This window comes from Ornithodoros turicata, chromosome 1 (genome assembly GCF_037126465.1).
Source record: "Ornithodoros turicata isolate Travis chromosome 1, ASM3712646v1, whole genome shotgun sequence".
Lineage (NCBI taxonomy): Eukaryota > Metazoa > Arthropoda > Arachnida > Ixodida > Argasidae > Ornithodoros > Ornithodoros turicata.
Window position 1 is genome coordinate 122,050,826 of NC_088201.1, and position 25,871 is coordinate 122,076,696.

The following is a 25,871-nucleotide window of genomic DNA, read 5'->3' on the forward strand; positions in this document are numbered from 1 at the left end:
CATTCTCAAGGTCGGTGTCAGCGGATATTATAACAAAACTAGGTGGAACGCATTGATTGAATGGAGGGCCGCGAATACGCGGGCCAAGCCAACTTTAAGACGGGGTGTCCCGCAATTCTGGGAACGTGTGCCGGACCCGACATTCGATCCCGTCCTAGGTCCGTTCTACACTGCGTTGGAAAAAAAAAAATTCTTCCTGGTGAATGTTTAAACATGTCTCAACATCTTTTTTTTCTCGAAAATCGCCGTTGGTCGAGCAACCCGCTGGGACGTTTGACCTGGAATGACCCTATTGTAATTGACGGGAATACAGACTGAGCTCATTGATCACCTATTCAATGGGTAAGTGTCTTACAACAACCACAACAACAACAACAACTTTATTTTGAGATGATGGGTGGGGAGGTTCATCGCCAGAGGTGATACTCTACCCCATTGCTGGTGGGGATGTGGGGAATGAAATAATGAGCCCTTTCACAATAACCATCGAATTCCGATGGTTCTCAGAAATGTCAAAATTGCTGTCAGCGAAGGTCGTTGATGGGCTGGATTGGGCCAGGGACCAAGCAATTTTGATAGGGAGAAGGGGCGAGAGTCCAGCTGACTAAGAGACACGTAGAGAGCGGTTCGGGAAGTGTCTTAGTGTTCCATGCGACTACGGAAAAAATGTGGGACATTTTTGATTTGATTTCTTAACGAAAATTCTCCATTTACCATTACAATTGCAGTGCGTTTAAACAATTCATTAGTGTACATCGAGGAATGTCGTCTCTGAGATTCGCACATTGCCTTTACTATAAGTCACACGCTGTGACATTATTTCCTGGTATAGCCTTTCCCGGCGTGACGTGAATTTAAATGGTACACAAAAGGATAGTACTCCCATAATCCACACCCCTTCCCTAAAAAAAAAATGTGTTAAGTGTGGCACGACTTCGCATAGTATTAGTTGTCCGTGTTTGAGTTATCTTGGTATGAGATAGAGTAGTGTCTTTCAATGTGCTCCGCCGGTCACAGCGATAACGCAAGATAAAAAGATAATAACAACCACCTGGCGAGACTTGTTCTTCTCTGTCAGCATCTTAAGCCGCGGCTCTATGACTGCGACAGAACCTTGGTCAGTCTTCTTATCGCAGCGTACACTTTCCCACTAGTCTATGCCAACCAGTCCGTGGAAAGAATTCGTCGAAGGAGATACAAGAAGTAAATACCCTCCTATCACATTCTTATGATTACGGTATACGATGCGGACAGCGGTGACCTCGGAGAGACCCTTGGCTTCTGTGAATTCTACCGACGACTTGTGCGATATTTATTTCCGCCCTCGTTCAGTGGAACGAGGTATACTGAGTTATTTCAAGAGTTCATGCGGTTCATCGAGCTGGATTTCTCAGTGGGCTTTCTACTTCGTATATGGTGATCAGGTATTAGTGTGCGCGACCAACGAAAACGCTCTGATCAAAAAACTTCGTGGGCATACCCAAGTTATACCTTGCAGCGATTGGGAACTACTAAGGCATCAAATGGTGAGAATTGTATTATTCATATTCGGCAATGTGTCAATTTAATCGAGTCACTGTATGCCACGGAGCACCTTTGTATTCATTATGTACCTTCTATTGCGGCGTTCACGTAGACTTGCCGGTGCCACACGTTTTTCAACATTGACGCTGTTGAAGAGAACCTCGACGGTAACGAGGTCATTTATATATTCTCTACAAATTAGTTACGTGTTCTACAAGCAGCGGGCAGCGTAACAAGATCAAATTGTCTTGATTTCATTTGTTGGTTTTCAGAAATTTGTAAAGATGTAGCGGGTTAAAATACGCCTTTGTATGAGGATGCATGTAGCAGAGAACCAGCGACAGGACCCAGTGGTCAGAAGAATCCTCTCGTTGGTGGGGCCAAATGTGGGGCAGAACATTAGGACATTGTGGGTACGAATCCTTCCAGCGGTTGTGCTGTCTGACGTATTTGCTGGCAGAGTTTATCCAAAAGTCTGCCTAGGACTCATGCTAACCACCTATCTCAATCTTTCCTTCCTGCTCTCCGTCTCTGGGCATGTGTGCGCGCTCACAGCCACAGTTGATTCCCGGTGCTAGTATGAAACAAAAAACATATACGATATAGTAGGAGGTGGGGAAATTCCTTTTAGTTTGTAATGCATTGTCATTACTTGTCACTTCAATATAAAGTAATGATAACATTACTTTTTCGAGAGTAGTATCGTCACTACCGTCATCAAGTAATTGAATTACTTTGGCATTACATTTACGTGTTTACGGGCATAAGCCACAATCTTGCCACCGGATGAGTTTTCCTGCTTTCTTTCTTAGGGCTTCCAAGTGCAGACCAGACTGGACTACACTTCCTAGTTAGCATGCCAAACTTTGAATACATGCTTACTTGGCGATGCTTCTTGGGCTGAAGAAATTCTCTGACATTAGTCGAGTGCATCTTCTTCGAAGGGGCACTTAATTTACAGCTAATTGTAAAATTTCTCGCAGCGCAACAAACGAGCTCGAAATACGCACTAAATCGGCCCACGGAAGGGACAGGTTTCCACCCGTCGGCTCCATGATGCCTCTTCCCTAAGCCCAGTTCTACAATTCTGTCCGCGCAGAAAATCGATCAATGACAACACAAGACAAACCAACACGGTACATGATCAGAACAGCCAATCACTAGTGAACTTGTCACTTGCTACCCGCATCCTCAAATGCGCACAGAAGAAAGAAGGTGATATCACCATGTGGACACTGATGACAGAAACCGTAGACTGTTGACCTCTTGAAGAATTCCCAGGATTGCGTCCTTGTTGCCCTGTGCTCATTGTTAAAGACCTGCAGACCTTGGAAAAACCTGCATACTCCCAACCTTCACGTGGCACAATGAACATTCGACGAAAGTACTGAGGAATTCCACGCTGCATTTCTTAGTCAAAATGTAATTCATTGCCGTTACTCATTATTTCCTGGCAAAATATAATTCCGATTACTCATTACACAAAAGTAATGCATTACTCCCCAACTCTGGATATAGTATATGCGTGTTCTTTCTATAGACCTCTACCTGTTTGTAAACAAATGACGTAATAGTGTTCGACAGCGCCACGAGTTTGGTAGAGTTGAACAACCTACACAGTTAGTGGCGAACAAGGTTGTGCCCGACAGCCACAGTTTTGAGGGGATTACGATGGTCTCTGAAAGGGACGTGACGTTCGGTCCTACTTTTCTTTCAATAGGAGGCAGCAAACAATTGCCAATTCGTGGAACCCAGCTCTCCCCTTCAGAGCTGTTTCGGTTTCTGTCTGTCTACCAACGTCATGATGACGTTTCTCAGGTAGAGGTTTATTGAATGAGGCCCCTTTGCAAGTGGTTTGGATGCCGTACAATAAAGAAAAGAAGTGCAAGTGTTCCCTAATGGTTAGCACAACGGGCCGACAAGAAAGAGACCTTGTTCGGTTTCCGAGGCTGTCTCGCTTTTCCGACGACCTTTTTAACACCTAAATCGTTACGAATGCAGAAAAATAGGCGACGTCGAGTTGCCGGTGATGAGTAGATCAAACAGTGATATTAAACGGTAGGAGCAACTTATTTATTTACACATGGTGACAAGTCTTTCGTGCACGAGACTGCACTTCTTCAGGTTACAAAAATATGAACATGGTACAGGAACATATATACAGTTGACGGGGGAGTTTTGGTATCAGAGGGTAACAGGGTGATGGAAAGGATGCAAATACAGGTAAAAATGAAAAGAACATAAATACAAACGAAGGGGCATCAGAAGCGCAACATAACGCGGATCCCATCTCGCTCAGTACACGCCAAGTCATTCAGCGATGCTGCTCGACCGTAGCCTGTTATAAAAAGTCATACTTTATTGTAATGATAGACGTATGCCAAACCCGTAATGTTAGCCTGAAATACCGACGCGTTTCGACGCTGGCTGGCGCTGAAGTCTGCGCTCCAAGCAAAACACATGCGCCGTCTGGAAGCGTGTCGTCAGCAAAGGACCATGCCATCTCCATCTACTGACCGAGCCTCAATAGTCTGTTGTAAAATTTAGATTTGCGGTTCCGGGAAACACTTCAAAATTTGCCAAACTTTGGCTTTTTTTGCAATAACAGCGACATCTACCGAAACAAGATTTTGCATGTGTACAGCAGGTCAGGACTACCCCCCATAAAAAAGATACACCCTTTTCTTAACGATTTAGGTAGATCAAAGAGTGATATTAAACGGTAGGAGCAACGTACTTATTTACACATGGTAACAAGTCTTTCGTGCACGAGTCTGCACTTCTTCAGGTTACAAAAATATGAACATGGTACAGGAACATATATACAGTCGGCGGGGAAGTTTTGGTATGAGACGGTAACAGGGCGATTGAAAGGATGCAAGTACAGGTGAAAATGAAAAAAAAAAAGGCATAAATACAAACCAAGGGGTATCAGAAGCGCCACCTAACACGAGTCCAAAGGCTTACACAGGAAACGAGAACGCATGTAGGTGACATTCCAGGAATTAAGGATAAAAAGGGGGTCGAGGCGAGGAATGAGGACACAGGTGCGGAGTACAAAGGTGACCAGTGGACCGTGAGAACGTGAAGACAGAGGAGAGGTCTCAGGGGAGAGTCAAACGAAGAGAATATGGAAAGAATTAAAAATGACGAGTTGTTTTACAGTTTGCGTGTGTGCGTGTTTTTCATTATTGTATTTTATTTTATGCGAGAAATGATATTTACGGGTTAAATAATTGTAGTGGGCCTGCGTGGATGTTCAAACCGTGCGGCTTCAGAGACTGGAATTTTGCGATTAAAAATGATTTGTCATTTTTGCGCTTCATGTCACTGTTATAACCCGATTCAAAAATAACGATTTTGAGGTCTGTACCCAAGGCGTGTCCAGGGAGGTTAAAATGTGTAGAAACGGGTATATATGGTTATTAACAATATGGGACTTATGGCTGTAAAACCTTTCCCTCATGGTGTTCGAGGTTTCTCCGATATACTGAATACAGCATTTAGTGCACATAATACGGTAGCATATGTTAAAAGTGTTGCAGCGCAACCCCTGGTCGGATTTTGAAAGTAAAACAATTTGAGGTGCTCGAGGTAAATGTACATCGGCTACTGAAATGACATGTTTGGCAGCGTTTGTTACCACAAGGGGAGCAGCCATGATTTGATCGGCATAGACGGGATGAAACTAGTAAGTTACGAATGTTACGTGATCGGCGGAATGTGATATTGGGGGGAGCAGGACAGATTATTTTAAGTCTTTCGTCGCTGTGAAGTATGTTGAGATGGCGGGTGAAGATGGGGGGGGGGGGGGGGGGGGGTGCTACGCCACTCAGGGCTTTGTTATAGGCGGTAACGAAGGATAAGGGATTTTGTTGCTGCCGCGGTTCGTGTGACAGTAATTTATCCCGATCTAGAGATTTGTACTTGGAGAGAGCATTGCTTAAAAGTTTGGGAGGGTAATTTCGTTTTCTAAAATCGTTCGACATTTCTTCAGCGCACGCCTCAAAATCTTCTGGGTTAGAGCATATCCGTTTTAGACGCGTGAATTGACCAAAGGAGATGTTCCTTTCCTGAGTATTAGGATGGTAGCTGTCAAAAGTCCACGTCCTGTCCACGTCCCGCGCCAGTCCAGTCCAGTCCACGTCCTGGGCCAACCCTGTGTACAGCCCTCATCCCCATACGTCCGGAGTGCCCTAAAACAGAAGCTCACCGTGTTCACCTCGCACCCCGGACGTCACTGCTCAGGCCGACACCCCCATCGCTGCCACAGCTCCGTCGGTCCAGCTCCAGACACGCCTGCCCAAGAAGCAACGACGTGTGACACGGACGTACGACACAAGGAGCTCTCATTGACTATGTGCGGACAATACAAACTCTACAACGTTCCTTAGGGCACGTAAGTTGTTAGATAGAAAAGCTAGATTTGTTTCTCACTTCCATTTCTACTCTGATTGTATAGCACAGAATCTTGTACCCAAACGTTTAATGGTTGAAGTTCACCCAACATTTAATTTCCACTCACCGCGAAGTTCCAAGAGATGGCGTAACATATTAACGCATGCTTCTATAGAACTGATCAGTATTTTGCGAACAGTAAGTTCTTTCATAATCAAAGACATAGACAACCAGCTCCGTGAACTAGCTCACGTTCTGACGCCAGAAGAGGTGCTCACACTCAATCGTGTTTCTTCCGATGAGCTCGCCCAAGTACGGTGTACGAAGTGTAAGAAAGCTTGTCGTGATAATATCCACCTTACCGACATTTCCAACCTTAATCTATGTACTGCTTTATTAGACCAACCACAGACCTCTGTAGGCCCACCGCTAAATGTTGTTTTTAACCTATCAGACGTTACTTTAAGCAAAGCTGAAACTAGCGTTTTATCCAAAGGACTGAGTTATGTCAACACTCCTCATGGTATTGATGAATTTGAAGTTCTAAACGATCTCCAAAATTTAGGTAAACGAATGCATTTGCCAACATTTTTTCACGGCAGTGCACGCACTGAAGTAACGTCATTTAAGAAACCTTCCGTGTGGACCCCTGACCCATCAAAAACTCGCCCTATGATAGCCAATTATATTAAAGCAGTATCCAATGGCATTAAAAGCCTTCTTAACAATTTTGATAACCGGGGATCATTTAATTTATCCAAGGAAGAACGGATAGCATTACGGAATCTTAATTCTCGTGATGACATCACAATCAGGCCCGCTGATAAAGGCGGATGAATTGTCATGATGAATACTTCAGAGTTCAGACTATATCAGCAAAGCAATGAGCATCTCAGTAATGCTAGGTTTTAGGAGCCTCTTGACTCTGACCCCACTCCACTATTTTGTCGCACAAGTAACCAGCAGATCAGCGCACTAATCTCTAACGATTCAATTCCACGTAACATTGCAACATTGCAGAGTTCATTAGACCCAAAAATGCTACTCCAGGTTCATTTTACCTATTGATTATGGCACACAAGAAAAATAACCCCGGCAGGCCTATAATATCGGGATTTTTTTATCATAACGATATCCTCGGACACTCTTTAATATCTCTTCACGGCTGGACCATGCACAGAAGGTTGCATTCCCTGTTACACTACTAACGTATACTTTCAGTCATTTCTGCCCAAAACCTCTCTCGAGTGGAAACACCTTCCCGGCTCTATTTCATCCATTACTGCCCCTTCATTATTTAAGAATGCTCTTTGTGATCATCTGAACGCCACATAGTGATTTTTTTTAATTTTTTTGTCTAATTTTTCATTGCTTTGTGTCTTCTGTATGAATCCTCTTATATTTGAACTTATTCTTACATACGCCCCTCCACTCTCTAATGCTAATAAGCCACGACGGTATCATAAATAAATAAATAAACACACCCACCGAAAACATTTCTATCCTTTTAGATCATTGTATCAAACACGTTCCTCCGCTTCTCCCCTCTTACGTAAAAGACAACAATGACTTTCTCCTTAAGGTCAATTCGATTAATAAACAGAACAGATATTTGAGCAACATCATCTTGGCTACTATGGATGTTACGTCCCTTTATACAAATATACCACACAATGAGGGTTTCGATGCGGTGAAAGCTGTTCTTGAATCTTTCCCGTCTGAAGTTCTCCAGACATCAGCTGTACTGTCGCTTCTTGAGCTTGTGCTCATGTAGAACAACTTTATATTTACCAAGAAACATTTTGTACAAATTCAAGGTGCAGCAATGGGATCACGCGTGTCTCCCAACTATGCGAATGTTTTCATGGGGCAATTTGAAGAAAAAACATCAGCATCCTTCCCGATCAAACCTTTAGTCTTCTTAAGGTACATTGACGACATTTTCATCGTATGGTCGGGTGATGAACCATCCTTAATTGCGTTTTTCGAGCATTCTAACTCCGTACATCAGGCCATCAAGTTCACTTGTAACTTTTCTCAAGCATCAGTGAACTTTCTAGACGCGACTGTCTCTATACAGTCTGGTAAGCTGGTCACGAGCCTATACAAGAAACCCACTGGCAAACGCCAGTACCTTCATTTTGACAGCTACGATCCTAATACTCAGAAGAGAACATCCCATTTGGTCAATTCACACGTCTAAAACGGATATGTTCTAACCCAGAAGGTTTTGAGGCATGCGCTGAAGAAATGTCGAACGATTTTAGAAAACGAAATTACTTTCCCAACCTTTTAAACAATGCTCTCTCCAAGCGCAAATCTCTAGATCGGGTTAAATTACTCTCACCTGAACCGCGGCAGGAACAAATTCCCTTATCCTTCGTTACCGCCTATAACAAAGCAGTGGGTGGCGCAGTCCCCCCCCCCCCCCATCTTCACCCGCCATCTCAACGTACTTCACAGCGACGAAAGACTTAAAATAATATTTCCTGCTCCCCCAATATCACATTCCGCGGATCACGTAACATTCGTAACTTACTAGTTTCATCCCGTCTATCCCGACCAAATCCTGGTCCCTTGTGGTAACAAACGCTGCCAAACATTTCATTTCATTAGCCCATGTACATTTATCTGGAGCACCTCAAATTCTTTTACTTTCGAAATCCGACCAGGGGTTGCACTGCAACCCTTTTAACATATGTTACCTTAGTATGCGCACTAATTGCTGTACTCCGTGTATCGGAGAAACCTGGAACACCATGAGGGAAAGGTTTTACGGCCATAAGTCCGATATAGTTATTAACCATACTACACCCGTTTCTACGCATTTTAACTTCCCTGGACACGCTTTGGGTACAGACCTCAAAATCGTTATTTTTGAATCGGGTTATAACAGTGACATGAAGCGCAAAAATGGCGAATGATTTTTAATCGCAAAATTCCAGTCTCTGAAGCCGCACGGTTTGAACATACACGCAGGCCCACTACAATTATTTAACCCGTAAATATCATTTCTCGCATAAAATAAAATACAATAATGTAAAACACGCGGACACGCAAACTGTAAAACAATCCTCAATTTTTAATTCTTTCCACATTCTCTTCGTTTGACTCTCTCCTGAGACCCCCCTCTGTCTTCACGTTCTCACGGTCCACTGGTCACCTTTGTACTGCGCACCTGTGTCCTCATTCCGTCGCCTCGACCCCCTTTTTATCCATAATTCCTGGAATGTCACCTGCATGCGTTCTCTTTCCTCTGTAAGCCTTTGGACTCGTGTTATGTTCCGCTTCTGATACCCCTTGGTTTGTATTTATGCTTTTTTTTCATTTTTACCTGTACTTGCATCCTTTCCATCACCCTGTTACCCTCTCATACCAAAACTTCCCCGTCGACTGTATATATGTTCCTGTACCATGTTCATATTTTTGTAACCTGAAGAAGCGCAGGCTAGTGCACGAAAGACTTGTTACCATGTGTAAATAAGTAAGTTGCTCCTAGCGTTTAATATCACTCTTTGATCTACCTAAATCGCTAAGAAAAGGGTGTATCTTTTTTATGGCAGGTAGTCCTGACCTAGCGTACACATGCAAAATCTTGTTTTGGTAGATGTCGCTGTTATTGCAAAAAATGCCAAAGTTGGGCAAATTTTGAAGTGTTTCCCAGAAACCGCAAATCTAAATTTTACAACACACTATTGAGGCTCGGTCAGTAGATGGCATGGTCCTTTGCTGACGACACGCTTCCAGACGGCGCATGTGTTTTGCTTGGAGCGCAGACTTCAGCGCCATCCAGCGTCGAAACGCGTCGGTGTTTCGGCTGTACGCCGAAATAAATCTTTTAAAATAAAACATTAAAAAATCCACGCTTAAAATTCCACCCTTCGAAATCCATTTTCTGAAATAAACCGTTTAAAAATACACGTCCTCAAAATAAACGCGGTTAAAATAAATCATGGTTAGGCTTAGGAAGGTAATGATCCGTATCATAGTAGCGATAGCCGTATGGGCGACACGATGTTCTTTTCGGCGAAACATGCTATTATGATGTTTCTTACTCATGTTTGTATTGCTGTCAATTACATAACAACTTAGGATTTCGAAATATCCAGCTTAAAAGTGATGACGACGATGCGCGTGTGAATACAGGACACGCACACTTGATCATACCTGGGTAGTAATAGCATTACTGTAATGAAATTACAGTAATGAATTACTTTTTCTGGTAATTTGTAATGTAACGCATTACTTTTGACATTAGGTAATTTGTAATGTAATTTAATTACATTGGGGCTGTAATTTTAATGACATTACTCGTCACCTTTTTTACAAAAGAATCGAGTGTGTGTTCTGTGTTGGCACTTGGCAGAAAGAGAGTTGGGGGACTGGCAAATGAAAAGAATTCCAACGGCACTATGAACGGTGACGCACTCAATCGGCACATGGAACGTCAATTCCTTTCTACGAGCCAGTTGCCTTAGGCAGGGCACTCACAAACAAACGTTGTTAGGTCAACGGTTTGTAGCCCTGGAGAATCATTGTTTGCGGGCCCCATCCTCCTGACAGTCTTCCTGTTGTCGTGATACATTGTGTCTCCTTCGTCTCTACATTGTGGAACGATACGTCATACGTGGCACACTAGCGTGACATGTAGAAGAGACAAATAGAAGAGTACAAGCTAACTGTTGATACATTGTAAGCATACATTTTTTTCCTCGAATTTCGGGGAAGGCAAGTTTCGTCAACTTGTGTGTCCCTTGTGCCTTCCACAAACTCGGGAACATGTATGCCAATAATGGTAAAGTAATGACTTTGTAATGTCATTAGTTTTTTGTAGTAATTGTAATGTAAGTTTATTGCGTTTCAATTGCAGTAATGAGTAATGTAATTTAATTACATTTTAGAAGTAATTTACCCAGGTATGCTCTTGATCCTTGAGCCAGCTGAGCGCTGTGGACGGATTGCGCGGCGACGGTCATTCGCACTGGTAAAAGAAAGGCCAAGAAAGCGCGCACGCACACGAAAAAGAGAAACGCAAAATCAGAAAACATACCAAAGAATGGCCAAACTCTCCTGATAGTCGGCTCTATATTAGACTATATTACACCGACGTCGTGCGTTACTTGCACTGCTAAAACAGAACTTCACTGAATAATACGCTCCCGGGCATCCGTCATTCCGAATGATATCAGCCCCCCGCCCCCCTACTAAGTTGGCAAAACTTGTCACGGATCACATACAGACAGACAACCTACTTCCGGTGTACCGAAATCCTCGTTCACAGTTATAGCCCTGGCTACCCCAAGCGCGAGGAGGGTACTATTTTCCGCGGCGGATGTAGAGCCGTCGGCTGTCCACCAATCAGGGACGATGGATGTTAAAAGATTTATTTCGAAGCGTTTATTCTTCAAAGTTTATTTTTCGGAGTTTATTTCGACAGCGTGGATTTTCTCATCATTTATATTGAAGAGTTTATTTTGCAAATTTGATATTTAAGAGATTTATTTTTGAACGATTTATTTTTACATGATTTATTTCGGCGTCATCCCGGTGTTTCAAGCTAACATTACGGGTTTTGTATACGTCTATCACTACAATAAAGTCACATTTTTTTATAATAGGCTACGGTCGAGCAGCATCGCTGAATGACTTTTGCGTGCACTGAGCGAGATGGGATCCGTCCATGCTGTTAAGTAAGGAACTCTTCTGTCACGGGCCAGGGTCACGTGTGCCTTTATTCGAAGTGAAGTGTGAAGACACAGCTCACCTTTGTTCCGGATCCGTGGTGCGCCAGGTTTGTCCGTTTGCGGCCTCCCAGAGAAGTGTCTGTAACAGCGTGTTGAACCATACAGCAGAAACAATGAATGTGGCCGCCGACCGGTACATTATCGGAACTTTGTGATGTTATTCCGTTTGGTGAACACCTTGAGGGGCGAATTCTCCGAACACTTTGAGATAAGTGACGAAAGGTAGAAGTATATTATTGCAATCTCACGGGGTTAGAGAGCTTCGCACTGTAGAGTGTGTAAAACTCTACAAGTTTCTCGGCAGGAAGGACATGGTATGGGATATTTCGGAAGTTTCATAGTGCCTTTAAGAATCTACCCTACGTGTGACGATTTCAACAGCGATGAAAGACGTTAGGGATTAAGCTACCTTATCTCTGGCTATCATTGTACAGTTCTTAGGTTAGCTTGCGTATTTTATGCTTTTATGTTCTTTTTGATTAGTTTCCCCGCCGCTACTAACCCTCAGGTCTCTGATATCACTCAAATCCTCCAATCAACAAATGCATTGAATAATGGTGATAGGAATTCGAGTACCATTTGCTGGAATTTATCACTGCAATGTCAACAATGGTCAGTCTATATAGGAGAAAGTGGGGCAAGATGAAACAGAAATTTACAATTTAATATAGAATTTTTATTGTTCGTGTTTTTCAAGAAAACTAGCCATAGGCACATTCTCAGAGGTGGGGCAAATCGCGTGGGGTAAGATGAGACACGCCGTGGTAATGAAATTAACTATACATATTAGGTTTTGCAATCTAAGCACCTACACAGCCCCCTTGAGCTCACCGCCTGCATGACGTGCAATGAAATCACACAGAACCCAGTGCTATTTCACTCCACCGCCCTTAGCAAACAAGGCACCGCCGGTCTGATGTGCCGCTGGTCGCTCGTTTTGGAGTGTGCTACCGCTTTGCTGGAAATATCCTGGGAAGCAGGAAAGTTCGCTCAAAAATCCTAGGTAATATGCAAAAAAGAATATCTGCGGAACAAGTATAAAGCCACCTGATAGATGACTTATCGGTTTCTAAATTACATTACGTTTAAATTCCATTAAGTTGTTGAGGCTCGGCCAGTGCATATCATCGGATGTACTAGTTTTTTCTGTTAAGAGCCGGATAATCAAGAGCGCCAGTATTTTGCATATATCTAGATGAATGAATAAAGAAATAGGATGTGTACTTAGATTGACTGAATAAGCCTGCGACACGTTGCTGCACCGCTGGGAAGAAAAAGGACTACAGAAAATCGCGCCTTTTTTTGCGGGTCTTTACGTTCCAACCAGAAGTAACCGATTTTTTTTCTCTCTTCTACCCAAACACCAATCCGAATAATTCCCATGTGCAATAAAGCGGACATGCAGAGCCACCTGTGAGTAAAGTTTCAAGCGCATGGAGCAACGCGTCCCTGAAAGATGCGGCGTCGAGCAAGAAATGCCCCATCTGGCCCAGCGTCTCATCTTGCCCCACCTTACCCTACACATCTACAATGCATTGCGCGCACCCAACGAGCAGGCTAACAGCAAACTCAGCCACCATAATAGAGAATCACACACGGTTCTTCCCGAAACTTGAAAGATTGTAACGAATGTTTCCATATTTTTAACACCGACTTATATTTCTTTCCATGCAGAACCTTATCAAAAAAGGTGCAAAGGTCCCCATGGACTGTGTAAGGAATCTAGTGGACAAGATGAACCTGGAAGAGAATGATGGCGAATATGACAGCGTCACGAACAACTGCCAAGACTGGATGAATCGGATACTTGAGAGCCTGAAATGCATTGATCCCAGCCTAGCACAAGTTGACTTCGCCACTCAAATCTCTTCTAGGAGCGAGTCAATGTAAAGGGTTAAGTTGCTGAAGCCATCTCAGTACGGTCTCATAAAGGGAAGTCTACACAGCTTGCACTGGTTGGTATATTTGAAAAATTAACACAACATCGTTACAGAAAAATAACGGTCATGAGTATCTTCCTGGAATTAACTACAGCTTTTGACTTCATTGATCACGAAGTATTATTCAGCAGATGATTTGATCGTTGCAGAGACAGTGGTCCTTCGCTTTGTCTTTTGGAGAGCTGTTTATTGAATAGGAAGCAATATGTTACCGTTGGTAACCGATATCAGCGTGACTTGCAACGTGGTGTACCGCAGGGTTAACTTCCTGGTCAGTGTTTGTTTTTGTGTATATTGAAAATGAACTAGGTATGCGGAGGGAAGTTCCAGCGAACCTGTCGTGGTTTTAGCAATAATACTGAGGCGATTTGTTCTGTTGGCAGGGGCTCTCCTGATCTTGACTGGGGTCAAGGATGGCAGGTTTGAGGCGTTCTCGGGAAACAATGTGTGACCGACTATGTATATCAATCCCGAACGTCTTCGCTGTCCTCCGGAGAACGGGGTTGGGGCCATCGTATGGACGCTGGTATTTAGCAAATTCCTAACCAAGGGGGCAGAGACACATAGATATAATCCAAAGCCGAAAACGAACGATCTCATTTAATCACGCAGTCAGTCACGAGGCAGAGCAGGGATCATGCTGATGGTGAGGGGGTCGCTACAATATCAATTGCTTATCAAGGCTCACATCCTCTAGCAAGATCCTGAATGCAGACCACATGCACATCATATCTTTGTAGAAGGTTCACCAATGGAACATGTAACACCAGAGGTCTATCTATCCCTCGGAGCGTTTCTGATTGCTTGTTGCAAATAAATTAGGACGTAACACACACAAATCATGTTTCATGGTCTTCGATCCCCCTCAGGAAGATGCTGATTAAGATAATTTTGAAATAACCCTTCTCGGTTGTAAATTGAATAGAGTAGATAACGTTAAATTATTAGGTGTTCATTTGGACATTTGCTTAACATGGGAATCACATCAGGGAATCACATACTCTTCTAAGGCAGAAGATTTCTCATGGCCTTTCTGCGTGATTCCGGCTGGAATGTCTTGTTCCCATTAATGTCTTAGATTCTGTCTTTCTTTCATTCTTTATTTACCGTCAAGTCACATGGAAGAAATTCACTGTCTATTGTGCTGTTGTCCAAAGTCGCTTCTCCTATTGTGTTGAAGCATGTGGTATTACATATATGTCGAATATTAAACCTTTGTTATTATTGCAAAAGAAATACATGCGAATTATGCTGGGTATCCCACCAACTGACTCTGTGGTGTTCTCTTCTACATGTTCGTCGTCATGAATAAATATACATTGGTCAAATAAAAATGTCATCTGCTTATATTGGTCCATAATATAGTCACGTCCACGTTATTCACCGTACGTACTACTCTGATCGACATTATGAATCTAAATTTTCAGATGTTTGTCTCACGCTACCCCAGCCTAAAAGAAACTTCGGTATTTTATTTTCAATGTTTTGCGGGGAGAAATCGGAATACACTTTCATGAGAAAGACGAAGGGCGGCCAATGAATTTTCTTGTTTTAAAAGGGCAGTGCTCGATTTTCTCCACATCCTAGTTTAAGGCGCCAGTCCGGACGTCCAGAGGCTGTTCGGATTGCGGCTGCATTTTGTTGTGCTCCACACGTATATCATCCACGTAAAACAGAAAGGGTGAAGGCCTCCCTTCAGAACAGGAATTAAATCCTAAGGTTAACCCATATCCGGTGTGGCTTTCATCGTGATGTCACCGTTTATTTATTTATTTATTTTATTTATTCCTATACCCTCGAGGCCCAGAGGGCATTAAAGAGGGGAGTGAGCAGGTTGGGGTACACGATGCAAGGTCAAAGCACAGTAACAATCGGTAAACATGCGGACGCTACAAAATGACAATAATCGAGCAACTTCGACAAGAACATATGAGTGGGATAAACGCGACAATATACAATGACATTATATGTGAAGGAGATCGCACAGCTGCTTTTGAATTCTGTAATATTAGTAATCGAAGTGGCAGACCAGGTAAACTATTCCATTCTGATGAGGTGCGGAGAATGAATGAGCCCTGGAATGATCTCGTTGGAGATGGCACTGCACCTTAACTTTACGCGTTGTGAGAAAAAACTGCATGGAACAGGCAGAGGCGGAGCATTTTCCGTCGCAAGGAGAGATCAGTTAATCGTATGTTAGTTTTCATAGCGGTGACACTGGCAGTGCGATTGTAGTTGCCTAATATGAAACGTGCTGCTCTGTTCTGAACTGACTCGTTTGATGAGATTTTCTTGATCAGGGTCCCAGACCGAACCATTTAGAACCATGGAACTAATGCCGTCAAAGCCGGAACCGGATGATATTTTAAGGGCGATGATGGTACATGAAATGCAAAAGGTGTCAATAACTATAGGGTCCATTGGTACAAGCGTGGAGGAAATACAACAAGGATGAGACATACTTGCAGGTGAGGAAAAGGAACTAGCAAACACAATGTTTAGCACATTCGCATAGTGTGATGAAGCAACAATTTCACCATTTGCCGCGCATAAAGACAGCTGGGAGGCCTGTTGGTCATTAGCTATGTTCCCAAATTTCTTTGGGTTTTGCACTGGCATATTTGGTAATGTTTCGTTGTAAAATTCTCGGTTTGCAGATTTTAATGCACGCGAGTAAATCCGAGTGGCAGTGGAATAACTGCCCCATCGAGAGGCACACTGCGTTCTTTCGGCAGCGCGAAAGAGACGATTTTCGTTATTGCGCAAGCGCCTAAGTTCTGTGTTGAACCACGGGGACACAGCACGAAAAGGAAGAGTGAGATTTGGCACAATGTAAAACCCCGAGACTAGGGAACACGAAGGGACAGACACAACACGAAGTCTCAAACACAGCTGAAAATTTTACTTCACATACAAGAATATATACACAAACAGAGGGAAGAGAAATAACCAGATGAGGACAAAATAGGAGGTCAGTTCGGGAGAACGAGAAGCCTGCTCAAGGCCGCACCGAGGATTACAGACGGGTTGCTGACACAGTTCCCACAAGAGGCTATGCATAGGGCCTAAACCTGTAAAAACGAGGTTTGATCACAGGTATCCTATCAAAGGCTGTAAAAAAATCTTGTTCCCTCTGCGGAGAGTCAGCTTCTCCGTTTGAATAATGCTGGTTACCCCCCCCCCCCCCCCCGGCTATAAAAAATAATGTTATTGGGATTGGTGGTTACCCCCTCCCCCCCCCCCCGGCGGCTCGTCTTAGTGAAGTACAAACTTGTGTGTAATGTATCTATGACCTATCCTTAATCTTGATTGTAACAGACTACACAGGCGATTTTCCAGGTACTCTCCATGATTCTGAATGTTAGGTGTGATCAAGTGGAGTTTGTTGCATGTCTGTGTATCCCAGAAGCTCTGCCATTTAGTGTAAAGCGATTTCTTGAGTGCTGACCTAATATCTTGGATAGGGATTTCGAATGGGGTAATGTCACTGGAAGTTGCCGCTGCAGCAGCCTGGTCTGCTAATTCATTACCCAATATACCAGTGTGGCTCAGCACCCAGCACAAGATAACAGAATAACCCCTCTTCCGTGCAGCGCTGGCCAAGGACTGTGCGCGTTGCACAAGGAAATTCTTTTGTTTCTGTCTGCCACAAATAGCATTAATGGAGCTCAAAGAATCACTGTATATGATGGCTGATTTTATGCAGTCTTGAAGAATGTAGTTCAGTGCCAGGGTAATCGCATACACCTCTGCAGTAAAAATGGAAGCTATATTTTTTATACGATGTGACCTTGTGCATGTTCCAGAAATCATGGCACAAGTCACTCCTGCGCTAGACTTTGACCCATCAGTATAAATTTCAACATGGTTTCCAAAACTTTCTTTCAAGTGTTCGAATTCCTGTTGTAGTGTTGATGTAGCAGTTTCCTGTACTTTGTCAATGTAGTATCGGACCTTGGAGGTGGTTCTCAAGGTGGGAGCCTTTTACCACACTCCAAAACTAGGGCATTATAGCAAGAAAATTCGTGATCCAAAACATCCCCCTCAATGCGCATAGAAAAAGGAGGCGCTATCGGTTGCTTAAACCGTGTACTTCTGACACAAGCGAGTGCTGGATGTTGCGGAAAAGTTCTTATTCTCAGTGCGTATGATGCTGCAAGGTAAATTCGCCATCTTTTTAAGGAACATTCATGAGATTCGACGTACAGGCTTTCGACCGGTGGGTTCGGAAAGCACCGAGAACGAGCCTGAGTCCCTGGTGATGAATAGTATCTAAGGATTTTAACACAGTCTGACGGGCGGATCCATAGACGACGGACCCATAATCTATCTTTGAGCGAATGCAAGATGTATACACACGGCGGAGTGTTTGCTGGTCAGCACCCCAGGATCTGTGAGAGAGAATTTTCACTAAATTTATTGACTTGAGGCACTTCTCCTTCAAGTTTTGAATATGAGACTTGCAGGAGAGCTTAGAGTCGAATATGACACCAAGAAATTTGCTCTCCGATTTTACAAGTATATCTTGCTCATTAAGTTTGAGAGTGGATAGTGGAAATGATCCTCTCATCCTCACAAAGTGGACACAGATTGTTTTCTCAGCCGAGAATTTAAAACCGTTCAGTGAACACCATTTGGCCATTTTATTTATACACAGCTGCATCTGTCGTTCACATCTTGACAAGCTTGCCGAACAACATGATATCTGGAAATCGCCGATACATTTAAAAAGGCGACCCCTTACGCCAATGGAATAGAGGTCCTGCAGGATACCGTATCGCCACGCGGTGTCATATGCTTATTCCATATCAAAGAAAACTGACAAACAGTGTTGCCTTCGGACAAAAGCCTCACGAATAGTTGTTTCTAGAGAATGAGGTGATCCACTGTGGAACACCCCAATCGAAATCCGCACTGGCATTCAGATACACACTTATTTTTTTCTAGGAGGTGAATCAGTCGGTTGTTTACCATTCGCTCAAAGGTTTTACCTATGCAGCTCGTAAGAGCAATAGGACGGTAACTGGCTGGACTTGAAGCTTCCTTCCCTGGTTTTAGGAGGGGTATCACAGTGGCAACTTTCCATGTAGATGGTAATGTGCCCTCTATCAAAACATGGTTGAAAAACTTGAGTAAACATTTTTTTGATAAGTCAGACAGGCGGTCGAGCATGGAGTATGTAACTCGATCTGCACCTGGAGCGGTTGTTTCGCAGCTAATAACGAGCGTGAAAGTCCTTGGAACGTCCTGAACAACGATTAGTGAGTGGGGGCAGTAATATCAAAATGTAAAATGCAGTGATCAGAAATGCCATGTAAGTGTGTAAAGTTCTGAACAACATTGGAGCATTTATTAAGAGTAGGTCGAGTACATTTGATGAAGTGACAGATACTCGCTTTGGCTTAACAACAAGCTGAGTAAGATTAAAGTTATAACAAAGGTCCAAAAAGGAAAAATGTTCATTCTTCCGTGTTGTTGTTGAATTAGTGGTTGACGCCCAGTTTATGCCTGTTATACCGTTTCCCAGATGTGACAATTGTGCAATCCAATACAACAACAACCCGGGTTTTGTTGATGCGCAAAGCGAGATTTTCAGGTGAGACTTGACCTAGTCGGGATTGGCGATTCGATTTAATCACTTATGTTATTCCGAACTATATAGCGTACGGCATTTGTTGTGCAGGTGTTGGTGCTCTAACTCAGAGAGACGCGCCTGAGAAATGTTTATGCTGCGTAGACCAAACCTGTGACAAGAACGATATCGATACTTAATAACACTTGTCTTTTTAAAGGCCATTGGTACTGCACCGATCTTTTATCCAGGACGTTGAAGACTGGCTATCCGGATCTGCTTTAGGGGTCCGGTCTACGCAAACCTAAAAAAACGACCCACTCTTAAGCCGGTAGCGGATAGATTGTGCATAGAAGCACAATCATAGCGTATGTAAGCGCTATTCCCAAAGAACGCAGAGCGATTTATCCACTACGTCAAGGAAACACGAACAGTATCAAGAAAAATGCAGAAACCTAACAAAGGAAAGAAGATTTTTCGCCCCCTCCAGGCTCCTTCAGACATCCGTTCAGCGCTATGTTGCAGGAAGACGGATAATACTACAGCGTTTACCAAATGCACATCTCTGTTATACGCTCTCCTTGGTCAGTTAGCTGACGGTTGATGACCCTGGAATGCGAAGAACGCTCGGGCTCGGTGTCTCTGATCCCTCTCTCCCTCTCTTGTCACCCTCGCAAAACCCCTACGTGCACGCGGGTTCAGCACGTCAGGGCTTGTTGGAGCCGCGTCCAAGTGACCTCGTTGAAGAGACAAAGGACACGGTTCTGACTTCGGCAGACATATTCTTGGTCACGGGCCGCCGGTTATGGCGTTAACGGGTCTTGACATTGCCGGTGTGTCCCGGGGGTCCTGCGCTGACTGTTGTTGTGATGGCTAACAACGTACAGTTGAATTCATACAGCTCGCTCCACATTTGCCTGTCGGAGCATGTATTAAGTGTTGGCAGCCGCCTGTGAGCCACCGGAACGCCGGTAAGTGTGCGGATTCGCCGATGTTCCCAGTGAACTTATGAGAAATTTAATTTGAGTTGCAGTTATTGAAGCACTTCGCATAAGCACTAATCTGGGCGATAATGGGGAAGGCTCTGCTTCCGAAGGTAATAGAGCTTGGAGTTCGTGCGTTAACTGTTGTGTGGCTGTGACATGCAAGTCCGTCGGTGCTTGTTTCAGGCACGAGCGGGCCTACGCCGTCTCAAAGCGCTTCGTTTTCATCTGGGGGGCCGGATTCTGCTGCTATATTTGCACCGTCAGGACAAATGCCCAGTACGTTTCGATGCGTTTCGTACCATTATTATCTTGTGTGATTTGTTGCGTCATGCAATTTCTGTGTGTGTGTGTGTGTGTAGGGTGGTGGCGGGGCTCACGCCCGTTTACTCCTGTACTGGTGGGGCGGGATTCTCTTGTGTTTGTTTTACCGTGAGCACACTGTACCGGCCTTGCCCCCTCACCCCCGATGCGTTCGTGCGCTGTGTACTTTGCCAAGAGCAGTTGACATTTGCTGAACTGATCCCTCTTCCTGTTCGCTCTGTGACATTGAGCTGTCGCGTTGAGTTGAGATTACCCTGCCTTACGCCCGTACCACTTACAAGCAGCTATTTTTGTTCTAGATATACCCATTGAACCTCAGCAGTCTTCATCAACGATATGGAGCCGTCCCACACCAACACCTTCCGATACCACATCTGCATCAGGTGCCGCAGGTGTTAACACTAAGTTACATTGCTGGGAGAACGGGGCGTTTCTTTTTTTCCTTTTGCCTTGGAGACGGTCACAGATACTACCTTTGTGCATTGCTATATTTTTCTTCCATTTTCACTCCTCCGACATCAGCATCTTGCATTCACACACGCAGGTGGAGCAGAGGCTGTGCAAGTCTCCCTTCCGTCGATGGCGAGCACAGCAAACGCCAGAGTCAACACGCAGGAACCGCATCATCCGGTAGGACATCATCTGTGCAGACCCTGTGCATTTATCTCGGAGAAAATGTCAGCATATTTGAGAGTGTTCCACCGGTACTACCCGTCCTTTGTATGTGCAAAGTGTGAGGCTTCTTTCAATGCGGCTGTGCATTATCGAATGCATTTCAAAACGTGCTCAGCTAGCCTTAACCTGACGGCTCCAATCCCTGAAACGTATGTCGCATCGTCATCTTCTTCTGGTCACGTGGATGAGAGGGGAGGTCCTGATGACACAGGTTTGTTGAAATATGGTCACGAAAGTCGTGGCACAGCAGATATTGCTGACCTGATGCGTCTTTGTAGAGTACTTGAGGGTTATCACAGAATTCCGAAAAACGCGGTGGACACCGTTGTGTCTTCTGTGGAAGCCATGTTCCATGCTAGAGGTATTACAATTGACTCCTCTGCGTTGAGCATCAACAAGCTGCGGCTAAAAGCTTACAGAGACGCAGACATTTACATCCCCCTCGGGCGGTCGTCATAGATGGCAAGAAAAAAGCGTACATTGTGCCCCTCAAGGGTTTGCTGTCCAATTTGTGTCAACACGCTGAGTATAATTCCGCTTTCCGCAGAGCCCCTCCTCCCAGTACACCAGGCATTCTTGCTGATTTTCAAGATGGAATCCGCTCGCGGGGTCATGCTGTACTGTCTGCACATTCCACCAACCTTATCCGCATGTTAATATATTGCGATGACATCGAACTTGCGAACGCTATTGGCATGAAACGGGGACACAGGGGCAAACTGACAGTTTTTATGTGTCTTTCTTAAACCTTGCACCTCAGCAGAAGTCAAAGGTCGACAGCATATTCCTGCTGGCTGTCGGACACAGCAGCACTCTGAAGAGCGCTTCGGCCAAGAAAAAAAATGTTGACAGAAGCTATAGGGACGCTAAATGCATTGAGCTCAACGGGGATCATCCTTGACACCGTGTCGGGTCCTGATAGATTTTTCGGATGCTTGGTTGCCTTCGTTGGTGACACCTTGGCGTGTCATGCTGTTGGCGGCTTTAAGGAGTCATTTGGCCCCTATGTCAAACAGCCCTGTAAATCTTGCAGTGAGAGAAGGGAGGATTTCCCCAACATCCTTTTCCATGGGCACTGCCAGCTTCGAAGTGACCAAACAATCGAGGAGCAAGTGATGCAGCTAAAAGCTGCTAGGACACCAGGTGAGCGAGTCGCTCTTTCAACTCAGTTCAGCTTAAACGGCGAAAGCGTCTTCGTGGATGTGACACATTTTTCCGTTACAAGGGACCTATTGTTTGACCCTATGCATATCTTGCTGGAAGGAATTGTCCCAAAGGAGGTGTCGCTGTTTCTGCGTTACGCGATCCACTCTCAGAAGTGGCTAACGCGTAAAGAGCCCAACGAGATTATTTCCACTTACCAGTTTGACTCGTCTGTTAGCAGCAGTGACTATCCGAAACAATTTGATGAGAGTCTCAGAACCGTGACTTCTGCAAGTGCAGCGTGGATTCTTGTGCTCCACATTCCACTCATGCTCGGGGAGTACATCATGTTGGACAACCCTAACTCGCTTTGATTAAAGTGATACAGCTTGTTTTGTCACCTATGATATCGCTTGACGCTCTTTCAGCCCTTGAAGAACTAATTACTGAACACTATCAGCTCTTCTGCGAATGTTACGGCAACGATTCCTACTTTACGAAGCTGCATATGCTACTTCATTTGGTAGAGCAAATTAAGCCGCACGGACCTGGGAGACACCAATGGACTATGCGCTTTGAGGCGAAGAACGCCGTTCCCAAGGCAAAGCGTTATTTCAACTTCAGGAATATCCCCATGTCTGTCTCAGAATTTATGCAACTACGAACGTCCTACGCCCTGTGGATTGGCCAAAAGGACCCTAGGCTAAGTGCTGCCACTGTAAGCAGGGGCAAGGTAGTGTCGGATATCGTTATGTCGGAGGCCCATGTGAAAGCAGGGTTGGACAAAGAGGATCTAGGGAAGCACACATTCTGTGTTGCGAGCGTTGTCAGAGATAACGTGCTTCTAAAGCCCGGCTTCGTAGTGGCACTGAAAAGTGCAGTCAAGTACTGCGAATTCGTAAAGATATTAGAAGTCCATGAGTACGCCGAGACTTTCCTGTTTTTTTGCGCTGTGCTGAAGGAGGAGAGCTTTGATGAGAAACGTAACTGCTTTGTGTTAACAGAAATCATGCACAAGCGAGTGGTTAGAGAAGATGAATTCTTGTACCCTTGGCCACTGCTTACATACAAGAGAGGGGATACGCTATGTTGCATAGCGAAATGTTTTCACGTTGACATCTAGAATCATTTAGTGAAGTTTTGCACTGCAACTCATGGGCTGCACATTTCAAGTTGCGCGAAAAATTATTGCATGACGGAGACTGTACGCGTACCGTTTGTGTACACGAAATTGTTAGTCCCTCTTTACGTTCATAGTGTCCATGTAGCACATTGCACGCCCTTGCTAAAACACTTCCTAAATCAATTAATTGCTTGTAACGTGTATGTGAAGTTTGAGCATAATCATTAACAGGGTAGTGCTTGGTTGCACTTTCCTTTCTCCTTCCTTGCTGGACAAAGAATAAAGAGTTTTCAAAGCAACTGGTGCGCATGAAGAAACAAAAATAATAATTAACAGGGTCAGCATAACTCCATGTTGTAGAATATGCAACACGTCTTTGGAGAAAGATGCATAAAAATAACGGCAGATATTACTTCTGGCAAAATCTGTAGAAGGGAAGAGAGATTAGCGCTGTACAAAATGCCTTATGCTGCGCGATGTCGTCCTTGTTGAAGGATTGCTGCAAAGAAAAACTAACAAGCTTCACACACTGCTCTCGGAACAGGCTCAGCTCGTTTTCGTGTCCACGGAGAACCACCTTTCTTTTGCACCATCTGTTTGCTGAAAGCAGTAGCGCGTACCAGGTGGGGCACTCCGTGTAGTTCTATTTAAATTTTCGAAACATTTGCCTGGCCTAAATGCTGAAATATGGCATTTATCATGAAACAAGTCTTAGAAGTGTACACTGTTCTTTCTTTTCAAGCTGAATATTGAAGTTAATGAACGTTGGGAGCACGGACTACACACCTTCTCCCAAGTGCTTGAAACACTTCTCTGTGGAGACGAAATGAAAGAGAGTGACAGGAAACGACTTTCTGGCTTTTTGAGAGACGACCTCATTCGTTATCTCGTGTAAGTATAGGATATTTTCTTCTAGTACCACCTTCCCATAATTAATATATGTTGTGTAGTTCACGTAAGCTCAGGAAATAAATTTCACATTGCCAAATTCCCTCGCATTGTTATCATGTTATAGCAGTTAGCATGGATATGTGCCGTGATTTGTTGCAAACATTTTGTTCGTTGGTACTGTCCTGATGCGACGGAGCTTTGCTTGGCGGAGCTTGTCCAAGGTGAACGTATTATGTGAATATATGAATTAGGCCATACCACCTTAATTTCTTGATATTTTGGCCAGGCAAAATAACCAAAAGAAACAAGAATGGAAAGGAAAATTTGACGGCGAAAGTAAAAAAAAAAAAAGATGGAATGGTACAACGGCGAGGATATGTCCGTTCTGTCGCTTCCTTTCGCCAATATTTTGCTTTTGCATTTTTCTTTTAGTGCATGGAATCGGTATGAACTACTGCGAATGATGACACGTTTTGTTCTGCTTCTCCTTTGATATCTTCGTACGTTATAGTCAGAATGAGCTCCTCCTCGAAGGAAGCACAGCAAAAAGACGATGGGAGTACCATGCACTTGGTGTAGCGTTGGGCAACGCATTCCCGGATATGGTCACTGAAACCGCGAGCAACCAAAATAGAAACTTCAATCATATGGTATGTGGTATGGTTGAGGGTGTTGCAGCATTAATTTTCTTCATGCTAGGCACGTTGCAGTTACGGACGTAGGGGTGGTGGTTCCACCTGACGCAAGTGAAATTATCAATTAACCATAATATTCGGATGTACGCAGACTTCTTTCATAGCCAAGCTGGACAAGACAAGGAGGGGCAGAAGGCTAAGACGTGAGAGACGTCCCAGAAAAGATAATGGGACACAAACTGGCGATGTTGGCATAAGCAACTCTTCCAAAGATGAAGTTGAAACTGAAGTGATCTCCCTGGATGATGCCATATCCGAACTAGAGGTGGGTGAAGGCTGACAAAATTGTGCCGTTTGTGTTCCAGCTGCAACAAGGCAGATGCATGTAATCTGGTTTGCAGAGCCTCAAGTCTGCCAATATTGCATACGACATCAAGAGGATGTCACTGCTGCTTAAGTCTACAGCCTGGATCAGGGAAGCCCAGCATGCCAACATTCTGCCAGCGTATTTCCTTAACTACCAAGTGGTAAGTATATAAACGTTTTATTTTACTGTCAGTTTCACGTGACGTATTAGTTAACAAATACTGTAGTTGTCATTGGAAGCGGAAGTACGCTTTCGAAAGCCCATCCATCAAATGGAAGAGAATATGGCAAAGGTTTTGGAAAAATTCCAGCGAGTGAAAGGCGATAACACTATCACCTACCTCGAAATTGATTCTCTATTCCGGCCAGCTCGATCCCGTTGCCAGCTGATAACCCTTGTGAGTGAAACTTCCACTTTGTTACATTTACTAAACTTTTAATTGATGCAAAATACTAAATTTTAGCTTCCAAGAATTTCGCAGCAAAAAGCAAACATTTAATATCGGGCTACCTTTCGAGTTTCAAAGCGACATATTTGTGGGTTCATTGGTTC

At 44.1% G+C, this 25,871-nt stretch overlaps 1 long non-coding RNA gene across 1 annotated transcript; it reads left to right on the forward strand.

The window, feature by feature from the left end:
• Nucleotides 1–1,253: 1,253 nt before the first annotated feature.
• Nucleotides 1,254–25,572, forward strand: LOC135368548 (uncharacterized). Its single transcript, XR_010414818.1, has 5 exons — nt 1,254–1,526; nt 13,341–13,621; nt 24,169–24,317; nt 25,104–25,277; nt 25,354–25,572. It is a non-coding gene; the product is annotated as an uncharacterized LOC135368548 (long non-coding RNA).
• Nucleotides 25,573–25,871: the final 299 nt, after the last annotated feature.